The 16399-nt window shown below is 40.2% G+C and overlaps 1 protein-coding gene across 2 annotated transcripts in view; it reads left to right on the plus strand.

Annotated features, from left to right (window-relative positions):
- Positions 1-2570: 2570 nt before the first annotated feature.
- N4BP3 (NEDD4 binding protein 3) overlaps positions 2571-16399 on the plus strand; it is a 28292-nt gene continuing 14463 nt past the window's right edge. The window contains exon 1 of one of the 2 annotated variants that reach the window (XM_072146277.1): positions 2571-2751. The gene's annotated coding sequence lies outside the window, so the exon portion shown is untranslated. Of the gene's footprint in view, positions 2752-6735; positions 6858-16399 lie in introns of those variants that run through there. The other variant, XM_072146278.1, reaches the window with a different exon arrangement.

Consider the following 16399-nt stretch of genomic DNA (forward strand, 5'->3'; position numbering starts at 1 on the left):
GGGGATCATGTGCTCCTAATGGAAATAAGCTATAACCAGAGGCATCTGGGGGCAGCTTATTCCCTATTTAAATGTACATACATGCAGGCTCATAGTGGCCCACAGGTAAAATGTGAATCCCCATATGGACCCCCAGACTGCATGGCATAGGGCACGCTCAGTTATTCATATATTGAAAGCCATAGCTAGTCACCAGAATGCTAATGGGGTACTGAGGATCATTAATGTCCAAGGCTAAGGAAAGTAAGCAAGCCACTACTAAAAGAAATGGGTTTTGCAGATGCGTACGTGGACCTGTTCAGCGGTGGGTTCAAGAACTGAATTTTACTTATGTGTTCTTAGCATTCCAATCTGACACTGCATATATGTATTGGTGTTCCAAACAGCCACATTAAAGAGGGGTCAAGATAGCTATTGTGAAAAATTTTAATATTAAAACAGGATAAAAATATTTCATTTCGGACACCGTTGAAAACAATAATTGGTGTTGTACTTGACATCTATCTGATGTCAAGGGAAAGATAAGTGGCTACTAGACTCTTCTGGAAAAAATATATATTAGATGACTTAATTTTGTTTCTCTAATTCTACTCTATATTATATATCTGATGAAAACAGGTGCAGGTAATGTAGCCAGCCCAGGAAGTATCCAAAACTTCTATATGTTGTGGTAGGATGAAAACTCCCTTTACACACCACTTCTAATATTTAGAGCCACAATAGTAAGACTGAACATGTGCCATGTCTTGGCTGTCCTGAAAAGTTACTTCTTTTTACCTCTATAACATCTTATATTTTAGTTAGCCATTAAAAGGTACCACAATCTCTAGAAGCCTATTTAATTTGACCTATCAAAAGGAACAGAAATGACAAAACACAAACACTCCCGATCTATACCCAGTACCCGCCCATAAGATCTGGAAATATGTCTCTTAAAATGAGCACTAGGAAGAGCTCCATTGAAGAGCCTCTAATTTACCCTAGCGTCGTCACTATATAGGGTGCCTATGGGTTTACAAGGGCATATGTCTCAGGTTTTTGTCCCCTTCTGTGACCTATATAATTGTAACTGTACTAAATGAATTGCTGTGTTGTTAAGGCAATTCCCTAAATGACTCTCATGCTTTTCAATCTGGGACATAATACAACACTGGCTTGGTTGTACAATTGCAGGTGCAGTTGTTTGACCCTTGGGTGATGGGCTTCCAGGCTGCATTGAAACTAGTGGACCTGATGGAGCAATCCCAAAAATTTGCAAGCACTACTAACCTCCTTAAACTGACTCTAAGGCTAAATGCCCACAACTAAGGCAATTCTCAGCCAGACTTTAACATTTGTTTTTCACTGACATTTTGAATCCATATTGTATCTGTGTGTCTGTTTCGAATAGATGAGTAACTTACTCCTAGCAAATGTTTTTTCTCTTTCTGTTATTTATTTATTTTTCTTTGCAGATGCAATGCACTTTCAGTGATACTATTTTGGGTTGGCTATGCCTTATTGTTGAGAATACAGTATATCAACTTTTTATGTGGAGGGGAGTTAAAAAAAACCCATCAATTCTGTAATTGACTTTCATGATATATATCCGTCACTGAGCGTTAACTAAACAAGCTCAGTGACGGATATATGCATCGGTGAGTGGGAACCAGTTAAAAAACAAAAGCTTTTTTTGTTTTTTTTTACACTTCTATCTCTGGAGATGTGTTAGGGGTTATTTTTTTTTTGGGGGGGGGGGACAATGTTTTTTTCCGTTGATACCATTTTGAAAAATTTTGATAGAGCATGACAACACTAGCCTACTGCTGCGCCAGATTCATCATTGTGATGATGGGGGAGATTTATCACTGCTTCTACGATAGTTTCCTGGTTTAGAAGCTGTGGAATAATTGCAAATCCTTGCGCAGTGCAAGAATTTGCAATTAATTCACAGATACGACACCTCCACGTCATGTGGGCATAGAGGGGGCATAGAGGGGCGCAGCTGCTGAAGGGGGCGGGCACAGGGCAGTCCCGCCCTATGCCTGCGTTCTTTTGCAAGACCAGCGCACTTTCGCAGGGGCGCTAAGGTATGATAAATCTCCCCCGATGAATCTGTTGCAATGACTATTTCCCACCTGGCTCACACTTTTTTTAGAGACCACACACCCTTTCCAGAGTCCTCCCCCCTGTGAGAAGACGGAAAAACTTGGAAAAATGGTCTAAAAGCCTTCATAAATGTGTCAGATGGCTTATTTTGGAGCAAATCATGGCAGACGTCTTTGCCAAAGTGGCTTCAGAAATTACCACCACTGTGCATTCACTCTTTCTAAGAAGAAACAAAAACAACAAAAAGTATTATACCATAATCTATTAGTAATTAGAAATACATTATTGATTGTTAGTCTATTGTTTAGTTGTATCAATAATTCATTTAGCAGTAAAAGCTATGATAGAGATATAGAACTGAAGTATTTCTGTCAGGGAGCTGTGCACAGCAGTGTTCCACACACACGTCCCTTGTGGGCGGCTGCCATGTGTCTGTGGGATCCAGGCCAGGTTTTCTCTGAGGCTTTGGCAGGGATTAGTGACTTGAGCAGTGAGTAATGGGACTCCAGGCCGCGGTTTGTGTGTGACTGGAGCACAGGACTGGTGGCCCTGGTTTCGCTGGCATCTGCCTGGGCTGGGAGAGAGAGGGAAGTGTGCAGTCAGTGTGACACAGCCGCCGCCACAGCCGCATCTTCCCGGGACATTGCTGAGCTCTGGAATATGGTGAGTGGCGGGGATTCCATAGTCCCGGGGGATTCTACACAGCAGGTGGCTGCATTCCTTCCCGGGGGTCGTATGTTGTGAAGGGAGAAGCGTTACTTTATAGAGAGAGAGTTGTATACTGTATAATGTGGTCACTGGATAATCTGCAGGAATGTGATGGGGGCACTACTGTCCACCCTTATGCCCCTCCATACCTTGGCATTGCACTGGTTACATTGTCCCTTGTTTTCATACATGATAATTGTTTTTTAGGGAGGGGGGCACCACAGGAACGTGTAATAGCATTAGTTTATTGATTTTGGATTATTAGGGTTTATCAATATTGTTTCATCCTCTTATTGGGAATTAATGTCCCCAAATTGTGGTAGGCTACAGTTACAATGTAACCATTCTGACTATTTAGGAGAAAGGCAATTGAGTTTTCCTTGTGATGCCGTCTTCCTGACAAGTGGAATTTCTTTATATTGACATCTAATAATCCGGTGATAATCCAGTAATAAGTGAAAAGAACAGACTGGATTCCCTGTGACAGATGTTCAATTCCTCCGTACATTACGCATACTGGCCATCATCTTATAGATCTAACTCCCCAGTAGCTTATCAATCAAAATCCCTGCTACTTAGGACAGATTGTGTACAGATTGTTGCTTTGTTTGGATGTGTTGTAGTTTCACCATGAAATCTGGATACTTTCCTAGTATATCTTGTTGCCTTACAACTTGCAGAGTGCAAATTTGCTACATTTATTGCCCCGCTGAGGAGTAGGGGTGAATTTCTACTTGGATTCTGTATAGATTTCTGGGCCAATACATAAAGACAAGTAATTCAGAGGCTTCAGCTTCCAAATAATTCTGCTGCATCTTAGAAGGTCTCATGTCCCAAATTTGAAAATGTATGACAATCAGCCAGAAATTATAGTAAATCTGTAAGGCAGAGATTCCCCTTCCATGGTCCACCTTGATCCCTACCCACCCTGGGTGCCAACAGGATCCAAAATTCCAAAACATGCAATTTTCTTTGAAGACTGTTGTTCTGGTGACATTATAAATCTGCATCATATAGATAAGGCTTTACATCCACCACATGTTCTAAACCACTATCAGAAAAAAAAACTACTTTTACATCAAGGTGTAATGTTATTATGTACCTGCTGCTTTACAGGTGAAATTACTGATCATCCGGTGCCACTAGATCCTACAGTAGATGGCACTTTCTGCAGTCTATATTCTTCCAGTGCACTGCCTCTTAAAGCTGTGGTGGTGCCTGGTACCCATAAGACCAGAGGTGGGGGGTTACATTCCATATTCCCCTGCAGAGGTATTATATGGCTTATTCTAGTATGTTATGTGTATCACATTATCACAGGTTGTAGTTAACATTGGTCATTTATGACCCCACAGATAAGTTTCTAGTAGTCCTCACTTATGATGTTTGTGCTGTGGTATACAACTGAGTGCACTACAGGATGAGCTGGAATACACAACCTGGGCACAGGATTATCACCAATTGATGCTTATCACAGGAATTCCTTTTAACCTCTTCACTGCCATGGGCTAATTCAATGTAAAAGTATTTTTTTTTTATAAAACCTAGGGAAAAGTAATGATGGTAAATAATGGTGTTAGATTTTGGAGACTCTCCTACAAAAAGGTTGGATATACCTTTTTATATGGCTGTTGTTCCTTCTGCTCATAAGTAGTCACCCAACTTTTTTAGACTGTCACGTACATTGTGGAAGATTTCCACAAAATTGGGAAAGCTAGATGGCAACCCATGTGAGGTCTATAAATAAGGGTAATATTGTTTGTCACCTAACTTTTTAGTAAGAGAAGCTAAAAATTTGTTAACTACTTAATGGTTATATCTGAGTGGTGATAGGTGACTACAGGCAGTCCCCTACTTAAGAACACTCGACTTACATACGACCCCTAGTTACAAACGGACCACTGGATATTGGTCATTTATAGTACTTTAGTCCTAGGCTACAATAAACAGCTATAACAGTTATCACAAGCCTCTGTAATGAAGCTTTATTATTAATCTTGATTCTTATGACAACCCAACATTTGTACTGACATGACATGCATTGCAAATGTTAAAACCACAGTGTATAATCACAGCAAAAACTAACATCCCGCTTATCCTATATAGCTCAGTTCGCAAACGTGTTCGGACATCCACTCTTATCTTCCACTAAAATGATAATAACGTAACCATTGTTTTCAATGGACTTTTAATGGCTTTTGTCAGTGTCCATTTGCACCATTTCCATTTTTCTTCTGTTGCTGGAGATAGGGCTGAAGCTTCTGGAAATACAAATGGAAGCAGGGAAAACAGACACTAACAGAAGCCATTAAAAGACGATTTAAATCATTTGACAATTTATTGGACTTCTATTATTATCGTTTTAATGATGTTAGATAAAGATGGAGGTCTGAACACAGGTGTAAACTGGTCCCATGTGGATAAGGTTTTGTTATATAGAATTTTTTCCTCTAAATCCCTTCCTCATCCAATCCCTTCCCTTCCTTGGTTGAACTTGATGGACAAGTGTCTTTTTTCAACCGTATAAACTATGAAATCAAATTTTCTATGCTGCTACTATACAACACAGACTCCACTGGAGGCGAACAGCTGTGTGTATTCCACATTTGATCCCAACTTAATTTTTTTAGCAATAGCAAGGAATGCGCCTTTAAGAGTCATGCATTTATGGACTGTAATGAATCAAAGTGGAAAATAAGGCTACTGTCATTTGCCTCCTTGTGTGTGCTTTTTTTAATAAAACAATGGTAAAGTTAATACATTTTTCTATTTTTTTGTTCCTTATACCCTGTTAAGACTGTAATTGTTGCTTTTATAATTTTCACCTACAAACCCATTCATTATTGTTCCGCAGCAACTAATGGGTGCATTCCTATTGTGTTCTGAATATGCTCAAGTAATTTCCGCCTACTACATGTGAGAAGTTCACTACACCCTATAGGCATGTCTGAACTACCAGCGTGCATGCAGATTTTCTGTCATTCCCTGCTATGTTTTCATTGTGAGGTTATGACTTAGCTGGCAGGTGAGAAATTCCTATAATTTGCTATATACAATGTTACAAATATATAGACGGTAATGTCGGCAGACAAGGCCATTATGTCCCCAGAACCGTATAATATATATAGTAATATAATCGTCTACCATTGTGCCAGTGTATCTTTTAGTGGTCATTTAAGTGTGTCCAGATGGATGATTGATAATTTTTTCATACACAGACAGTCCCCAAGTTATGTACAAGATATGTTCTGTAGATTAGTTCTTAAGCTGAATTTGTATGTAAGTCGGACGAGTACGGTATATTTTATATTTGTAACCCCAGCCAAAATATTTTTGATCTTTGTGACAATTGGATTTTAAAAACATTGGGTTGTCATAAGAACCAGGATTAACGATAAAGATTCGTTGCAGACACGTTTCAGAACTCTTACAGCTGATCATTGTAGCCTAGGGATAAAGTACAGTAAATTACTTATATCTAGAGGTCCGTTTGTAACTAGGGGTCGTCTGTAAGTCGGGTGTTCTTAAGTAGGAGGCCACCTGTACATGGCATATGTGACTGGTTTAGGGAAACATAAATACTGCTGATATTTCGGAACCACTATAAATACTCATGGTCTCACAGTATATAAACTTTTGGACCTCAACTCTAATATATAATTGTGGGATCCTGATTGGTTTTACAAGGAAATATGAATAAATTAATGGAACTTAAGCGATATATGAAAGATAACATAGCAACAGCTTTATAACAGACCCCCAAAACACCTAGGTTCCCAGCAGATTTTATGTTATTGGACTCATGAGACTGTGATGAGACTGGATAACTTTCCCATAGCTTGCTCTAGTCATAGTAAGGGTGTCACCATTAGGTGTAGCTCATTACAAGTCCAGCCTGACTTGTCTGGAAATTTAGTAATCCCTGTTCCTTCTGCCTGGTTATTTATAGAGCCGGCTGGATTATCGAAGCCCCAGCCCTATGCTTCCACTCTGCACAGCTGCTCAAGTCGAGGTCACAGCATGAATAGTTTCTGTTGGAGATCAACCAGTTTTGCCTGCAGGTAGATTTGTCTTCTAGGTCTCTGGGTTTTGGTTGTTTATATTACTCAAGGAACACATTGATTCCAAGAAGTCGCTCGTAGAATGCTCCACGTTATTATCTCAGATAATGAAATCAATCACCAGGATTTTCCCCTCTCTGATGAAAGCAGCTTTCTGACATTACCTACCAGGGGATTTTGTCAGTTCCCACCATCTATTTACCTTTGTGGCCATCATGAAAGCCAGGAATGAGGAAGTACTGATTCCCTTACCAACTGGAAGTCCATGTGGAGGACGGCCAAGGTCACCTGAGTGCCAAAGTATTGGTTAAAGTGTTACTAGACCTAATCCCTTTACTAGTGACTAGTAATCTTCTACTAGGTTTTATTCATTTAATTCATTTTTGCATATAGATTGGGGGAGATATATCTCCCGGTTTATGATGGAAGCCCTATTTCCCTAATGTCGGCACATTCATTAAAAGGCCTAGACCTTCGGATGTATCTGGCAGGTGGTTGTGCCGATACCCAAAACTACATCAGCGGCATAAGGTGAACATTTGCACGGTCTAGGTAGAGTGCGGGAGACATGAACGCCCACTCTCCATGGGGCACCGACTGTGCCCCATTCACACTCCTCCATGCCCCCTTGGCGTGGATCTGGCGCAAAGGGGATAATTATTATAATGCCTAACTGTTTGAAAGACATTGCGATATGTTCATGAGCATCCATTGTCTTACATTGGCAAGAGAGCGACAACTTGTGAGCTGGGCACAACCGAGGGGTTGTTTCTAGTCAATGAAACCTTGTAAGTATGGACTATGATAGGGATTTTTAAGCAGGGCCCCAACAGCCCTCTTGACTTTTGTAAGGTGAGTCCTAATTAACCCATGGTTGTCCTGGTACCAGGAACTTGAACATAAAAACTAAGACACACGTCAGTCTCTTAGTGTATGTAAAGATCTTCTCCCATTTTAATATCTTAAATGCATAATATCACAGACAGAAGAGTAATCAAAGAGGCGTGAATAGTATACTGTAAAGCTATTAGACATCAGCACATTCTGGGAAAAAGTTAATTAATTGTGCTCAGTTCTCAGAGACCTTGTACACAGATATTGTTTATACTAAGAAGAAGATAAGTGGCTCCAGAATCCTAATATCATGCAGCATCAAGGACAGACTGGTTTCTCATTAAATGTCAAAGGGTATTAGCTGACAGGCGAGCAAACAGGTTACATAAAATGAAGTTTGAATCATGACATTAACTTGACAATGGTCAGGGAACATGGCCGCTGCATCTAAGATGGCGGACAGTAGTCAAGATGGCGTCCGAAACCAGTGCGACCTCCTTAACAACTATGACAGAGATGGCGAACCTTTTAGAGACTGTGTGCCCAAACTTCAACCAAAAGCCACATATTTTTCACAAAGTGCCAAATGCCAATTTAAAGTAAATTATTGCTCCCTGCTGTGTCACATAATTGAATGTATTGGTGTCCTGAAGACACCAATACAGTAGAAAGATGGAGAAATTTGGATTATTATTGTAGCTTCCCTCTAAGGTCCTCTTAACAGGATAAATCGCAGGCCCTGAGAAGGGGCTTCAATGATAATCCAGCTCTGCCCACTCCTCCTTGCTCCTCCCTTACTCTTCAAGTCACTTTAAAATAGTGCTGAACATGGCACGTTCTGGGCTGCCTGTGGCTGCAGGAGGAGGAGTCCTGAATGGTGACCCTTGTGCTGGGTGATGGCCTGGGTGCCCACAGAGAGGGCTCTGAGTGCCACCTCTGGCACCCGTGCCATAGGTTCGCCACCACTGGACTATGACAACATACAGTAGTACTATCATAATGCAGGAAGCTCAAGGAGTTCATGGATACAACCTGACACCAACATGTTAATGAGACTTCTTATGAATAGGTTTAGGTAAATCAGAAATGTATAGTTAGGAGAGAATGATACCTTAGCTGTGCAGGGTGATACTAACACTATGATTATGACCAGCCATGTCTACATTCCTTTCTATAATCGTATATTACTAGGACTGATTTGGCAAGCTTTGTGTAGCACTGCGTAATCTGTGTGCGCTATATATAAATAAAGGAATAATAATAAATAACACACATGCTACTGTATTCTGGGTCATTTCCTTTTGTGTCTTATTCCAATTGTTGCTGCCAACCCTTTTTCGGACAACAGTGTAACTTCCTGCATATTGGTAGCAAAAAAAACCCAGATTGGATATGAAGATATTTCCCCTCACAGCTAAAGGGATATACAGAACTGGACTTCACTAAGGTATTATCAACGTTTCATGGGGTTACTTTATACCGGATATATCCAGCCATAGTTTCACCTTCTCCTCAGCATTAGTAGAATGTTGATAATACAGTCATTGGAAAATCCAGGCTATCCAGACACTTATGTATCAATGGCTATTATTATAACAGAACATTCATATGGCTGCATGGAATTCTGACTTTGGCTGTATTTCCCAAACCGAACAAAAGTTCTATTTTATTTTTTTCCTCCAAAAATTTTCACAGCTCTGCTTGCTGTATAATATGCTGCCTTAGGCCACATGCACATTATGTTGTTTAACAGACATGTATCATCCGTATTTTATACATCAGTCTCATGATTCAATGTAGTCATGCACACAGTTTATTCATAGGTCAATATCTGTGTGTCAAGTCCACAACGTTTATTATTCATCAGGTCCTATGCTTATCCGTATTTGCAGTCTGTGCCGTCTATGAAGCTGTGAAAAATAATGATGCCGCACAGGTGTCATCCGCATAAAATCAAATGACTGGAACAAGCCAATGGGGGTCATTTATCTTTAGATGAGACATTTGTGCATGTCTTCTTGTTTTTTACGACTTTTCATTAAAAAATCACACAAAAGTCTCAAACTCTTCAACTGCTTTGAAAGTCCAGAACTAGGGTTTATTTGCAACTTTTTAACCTTGATTTGCACCAAAATTGCAACTTTTTCATACGTTCACATCTGGATTTTAAAGATATATCAGGCGCAACACTGAAAAATACCTGCCCGGCTAGTTTTGATATGCGAGTAGAAAAGTCGCAAATTTAGGTACAAATACATCAAATTTTCCCCAAAAAAGTTTGCAAAAATAAAAGAGATAAAGGAGGAAAATCTAAGATAATTGACCCCCCAATGACTTCATAAGCCAAGCTTTCATATTTTATATGGACCGTAAATGCATTGGATTTATGGGTGACACATTGACCATATTTATGTCCATACTGGGGAGAAAAACTGGACACATAGGGGTGACAAATACTGACAACCCGTTCATTGTTTATGGCCTGTATAACACTCACTATGTAGCCTTACACAAAGGACGTCATGTACAGAATGAAAGTAGCACTGTACCAAAGCATCATTGTATAAATTGCTGTTCTTATAATAGTATGTATTTGCCCAAGGAGAGTTTTTATCACTCTGGGAAAGTTAAAGGAATGTGGATTTCCATTGATAAAACTTTCTATATAAACTTTGGGCTTACACGCCAGGACAAATTATGACTACACTAGGCTTTCATGCAGGTGCAGGGGCGCTTTCCTCTCGTCTTTATTCCAGAGCCTTGCCCTATAATAGGCTGAGGGAGGTATTTTTCCTAAAACATTATTGCTTGTAGGAGGATATGCATGTACATACAGCACATGAAGGGCAGTACATACAAGGTTATCATGCAGACTCTGAGCTCTAAACTCTTCACTTTGCATTTGTGGTGTATATTCCAGGTGTATCATTGGGACATATGACTGTTACCACAGTGGTCACATACAAAGGTTTGGTTAGACATTTATCTATTGATACACTTCCATCGCAGTGGTCTTCTGTATTGTCTGCATTCTAACGTAAAAAAGAGCAGGAAAACTGAGGAATGAAAACTGGATTTAAGTATTTTGTCTATCTTTGGTGGAGCCTATGAAAATACAACTATATTGCACCATCTTTTTGTCATCTATTTCATTGAAGTTTGGAAATTCCAGGAATCCACTGAACCAAGATAAAGAGATAGTATAATTTGTATACTGTCAATTGGACATTCTGGGAAGTTTTAAGGAACTAAAGCAGCCTCATGTCATGCTATGTCTATTCAAAGTCCCAGCTTTCAGCAGGACTGTCAAATGTGCATAGGGGCCTCCTATCATAATAAATAATAATCCTGACTCTCTCCCCTGAAAGCAGAAGGTGAAGGAAATAAGGAGGAGACAATGGTCTTCCTTCCCCATACAAAACACACTATAGACTCTCAATAAGCAAATGCTGTACAGGAGGAACACTGGCCGGAAGTTTTTGTCAGCTTTTAACAAAATAATTATTTTTTATCTTTTTTGTATATTTAAGAAATTATTTTGTACTGACAGAATTAACATTTTCTTCAAGATTAAAACGAAATAATTTAAGCGACCCTAATAATGAGTGGATATAATACCTACTGTCCCTTCATGATCTGATAACATAGCTCAGATAAAGTTAGACCAATAAACCGCCTTTAAAGGAGATTTGGTCATCAATTATAAACTACAAACCTCTTATTTCGAAAAAGGACAATGATATCTCTGTGCACAATGAAAATAGGTTACCGCCCCCTTGTCTAATGTGAGCTTACTCCAATATTTACCGGTGGGGACCATATCAAATGTGAATATTTTCACAGGCTTACTTCTGAAAAGCATGAACAACATTTTATGGAAGTGGATAAAATGTCTGACTGATATTTTTATTTTGAGTTTCAGAATGGGACTCTGGTTCTGTGTCACCGGAAATGCATGAAATGTCTGCTAAGCCATTCACTGGAAAAAAATCAGCTGGATGTCCCATTCACAGAAACAAAAATGTAGCAATTCTTACAGGTGATTGAGAATTACTCATTCACAGCAGGTTAACTCATTCCCATTACACGTACAATTTTCCCTTGGGAAAATTTGATTCAACCATCTCAAAATATTATTGATGGTATGTAGTTAACCAGTGAATGTCCTGACATAGGAATTTTTTTCAAGTCACGGCTAAATCATGGTAGCTATGGTTGCATACATGAATAGAAGAAGGGACCTTGTCTCCTGGCCAACCACCATCTTGGCACAGATCATTTGCTAGCAATCTTTTAATAGGGAATGTTGTGTCTGCAGAGCCAGCATATGACACTGTGGTTGTATTCACAATGGGTGAAACTTGACCTGCAGGGATTTTTTTTGCAGAATATGGAAGAGTTTCTGTTTACAGTTAAGTGGCTGAGGGCTCCACTGCCAGATCATTGACTTTGATAAAGCATTTCTCACCTAGAGAGAAGGGGAAATGACAGCCATGAAAGCTGGCGTAGAAATGAGTCAGCTGATGGTGATTTATAGAAGACTTATTATTTCCTTTGTTTCCTAATTGAATGCCGTTTGTTTTGGTATCATTATGGAGTTTAATTTTAAGATTTAATACCTCATTAATACTCATTGTTACTCATTGATTTCCCCTCCAGGAAATTCCCTATATAAAGAGAGTAATATCTTCCAACTGAAAGTAGTCAACATTTCACAGGTTGTAAAATTTTAGGGAACAAAGAGTTTGCTACTTAAATGCCATACACACCTTTGGTGATATATGTCCACAAAAAGTGGAAATTAGCACGTGGGGAAGATAAGTCCTAGCAGACCATTGTGCTTATCCGTCTTTGTATACATTGCCTGTAATCGCATCAGACCTTCTACAACGAAACAATCAACATATTAGTAGTTGTGTAGAGTGTAATAGGAAGGTCATGCACTCCAGGCATACTGGGGAAGTTGTATGCACGAAAGATTTATCATACTAGCTTAGACCGCTTGATAAACTTGCAATATGACGTTAAGGTCTGCAAAAAAAAAGTCACTCATTTTTCAGCAACTGATTTCCTATATCAGAAGGGACTGGAATGCTTTGTGGCAAACTTTTTTTTGCAACTTTTTTAATTGTCGTGCACCATAAGTCTTTAAACATCTGGATTCTAGTGATAAATGAGCCAAAGCTGTAAAAAAAATTAAAAAGTTGCAAGGGTAGGGAATAATCACAAAACAAATTTTCATTTCAGCTGATGAGAAATTTTAGTGACATGAATATTCCTGAAAGCAGACCCAACTAGAAAGATAAATTACCCCTATTGTGCCCATTGTCAGATCCAGCTTTCAGTGCTGGAAAATGTTCCATCCCCTGAACTAGTGAGTCTCCCCAATTGGATCACTTAGGTTGGCGACACCTAGGGCAGCCTCAAAAAATTTTCACTGTTTCCAGGATGCATAGAAGTTTATTTTTTGGGTTGTCATTTGGTTATATATATTACCTTTTGGGAAATAAAATTAACGTGACAAATTTTCATAGGTCCCAACTGTTCACGTTTTTTAGCTAACAGTCTCCAAGTCCTCTAAAAACATGCTTCAACCCTTACGCTATTGGGCCATTGAACTGGAGGGAAGCCTATAAGCCATAACACTAAAAGGACTACTGCAAATGAAACTTCTCAGCATTAATGATAGTCTTTTGTAGTGTGCATATATTTCTTGGTGACTGTCTACTACAGCTTGTACTTTAATAATACTACATAGGTGCATTATACTATCAGTAAGAAGGATTTTGTTTTTAATGTTCCTATGATATGACACACCTAGAACAAATTGTACATATAAACCTCCCACATACTTTGGGATGTACAGAAGATCTTTTGTTGAGGACAAATTAAAGGAGTTTTGCTTAATGAAGCCTGACGTAATTACTATGGACATAATAAACGTTCCTCTCTATGCATTTAGGAAATGTTGTGGCTGTAGTCATAGAGATAATGCTATCTCTATAGCCATTTAGATCGCTTAAAACTGATTTTGCCCAACAAGAAGAGGGTAACTAAATATTTTATGGAAAATGCATTACAAGCAGATTTTTGTAATTCTTACCAATATACAATACAATAAACGCAGCTCTTTTTTGTGAGGTTGTGTATTTTTTATGTCCTTTCTATCACACCAGACAACACCAGCATTATACATACTACCGGGTCGATGCAGTCTCTGTGACAGATTATAATTGGAGTACCAAAACGATCAGCTTTTGCCTAGTTATCAATGTTGCCTCAAGCACTTTATTGAGTGTGGATGCAAATTTGTCCTCTAGTTGGGGGATAGTTCATGTCTCAGCAGTGGTCAGCAAGACTTCACCTCCTATTATGTGACTGCTAGCAATGGTGCAGCCGCTCTACAGACATGCACCTATGCCTGACTGCACAAGCAGAAAAAAGCTCATTGTTCCCGCCAGCATCTCCTGGCTCAGTATCGACAAGACAGTTCTCAGAAGATTAGTTTAGCTGATCCTGTAATCTCCCCCATCTCTAGTTTTAATGCCGGTCTAGTGATTTCTGTTGCATGGGCAAATGAGGGTTCTGCACAGGGTCTGAAAGAGGGTATTCTTTTCAACCCTGGGAGCAGGTTTTTCCTCTGTAAGATAACACAGGTTTGCACTCGGAGTAGGTTTCCATCTCAGATTGGGCTCAGACTTAGGGCTCATGGAACGGCCTAACCCTATTCTTTAGGAGAATGTCTTACAGAACATTCCTAGACTATGGGGCACATTTACTAAGAGTCCGTGGACCGTATTTCCGTCGGGTTTCCGGACTATTTCCATTTTGTGCCGCATTTAACGGGTTTCTGTCACGCGATCGCACATGGCACAATCACGCTGACTTTCATGCAACACAAATCGGGGGGCATGGCCGTCAGACAACCTGACTGATTCGGACTATGCGCAGGATTTAAAATTCAACTTGTGTTGCAAGACATGCACTCACATACACCGGGAAGAAGACGGTGAACTCCGGCGGTCCTGAGCGGGGAAGCTACACATGCAGGATCTCGGGCACACGATCTTGTTGAATCGCAGCAGACTTAATCCTCGTCGGACAACGTACCTCGGGGAACGCGCAATAAATGTGCCCCTATGTATCTGCATACCATGTTTTTGGTTCATGTGCTGCTACGGCAAGATCATCAGGGAAGTTTATATTGAAAACTTTCCCCTTGCTAAGCTGCTGGATCATTTAGGAGTTTATTGACCATTAGAAACCTTTGCAATGTCGCAATGTCCTATCAATGATATAAGCAGGTAAAGCTGTATGTAACAAGTGTAGACCCTCCTGGACAGTGAAACTCCTACAGTAGCTGTAATAAGGAAACACATAACACATAACATTATACTGAGTACAGCAATAAAAATGTGAAACACAATGTGAAACTCTGTTAACCCCTAAAGCAGGGGTCAGGAACCTTTTTGGCTGATAGAGCCATGAACGCCACACATTTTAAAATGTTATTCCAAGAGAGCCGTACCATATGCCCCCCAGTAGATTGGTAGTCCCAGCGTCACAGGTGCCCCTGCGATCTACGTCTCGATCGCAGGCACACCCGTGCCCCTCTCCGTGGCGGCGTCCCTTTCCGAGCTCACTCAACTCACCATTTTTGGGCTCCAGTAGGCGAGTGCCGGTGCTTGCATATTTAAAGGGATAGTGCGCCGCTGATTGGTGCTGCCCACAGCACATACTCCCAGTAGATAGGTAGCCACAGCACATACTCCCAGTAGATAGGTAGCCACAGCACATACTCCCAGTAGATAGGTAGCCACAGCACATACTCCCAGTAGATAGGTAGCCACAGCACATACTCCCAGTAGATAGGTAGGCACAGCACATACTCCCAGTAGATAGGTAGCCACAGCACATACTCCCAGTAGATAGGTAGCCACAGCACATACCCCCAGTAGATAGGTAGGCACAGCACATACTCCCAGTAGATAGGTAGGCACAGCAAAAAAAAAAAAAAAAAAGAATATTCACTTCCCAGCGCTCCCTGCAGCCAGCTCCTCATCGCTCCCATGCTCTTCTCTTTGACCCAGTCTTAGATGATGGAGGCGATGGCACCTGGGTCATACAAAGGACGTAGGCAGCAGAAACATTGCTGCCTGTGATCAGTCTAAGAGACACACAGCAGCCATCACTATTTATTAGAGATCTGTCGGAGAGCCAGATGCAGCCAACAAAAGAGCCACATCTGGCTCCCGAGCCATAGGTTCCCTACCCCTGCCCTAAAGTATGTGCATAGCGCCGTGAATGATGAACACTCATATGTCAGGCTGGGAAAAAGTGCACTTACTAAGCCTGTCATTGTTTGTATAGACACTAGTATAATGTATTTTAACAAGATATGAGGAGTGTCCTATTCAAAAAGCTTCATCTGCTTTCTTTTTAATCCTCACAAGTGTAACTTAGTCTGGGACACTGACTGCCGAATGCCACATTCTGTCCCCTGAAGTCCACCATATTGTATGTCTATCAGTTATAGTAAGGTTTACATTTCTAATATTACTCCAATTAATATTTGCAATATTCTACTTTTCTTGAGTAGTTCACAAATAATATCACTACTGAGACCCATCAAAGGTTATATGATGGATTTTATGTACAAATGATCTGATATACAATGAATCAGTTATATTAAGAATTATGTTAGCATT

This window comes from Engystomops pustulosus, chromosome 4, assembly GCF_040894005.1.
Source record: "Engystomops pustulosus chromosome 4, aEngPut4.maternal, whole genome shotgun sequence".
Classification (NCBI taxonomy): domain Eukaryota; kingdom Metazoa; phylum Chordata; class Amphibia; order Anura; family Leptodactylidae; genus Engystomops; species Engystomops pustulosus.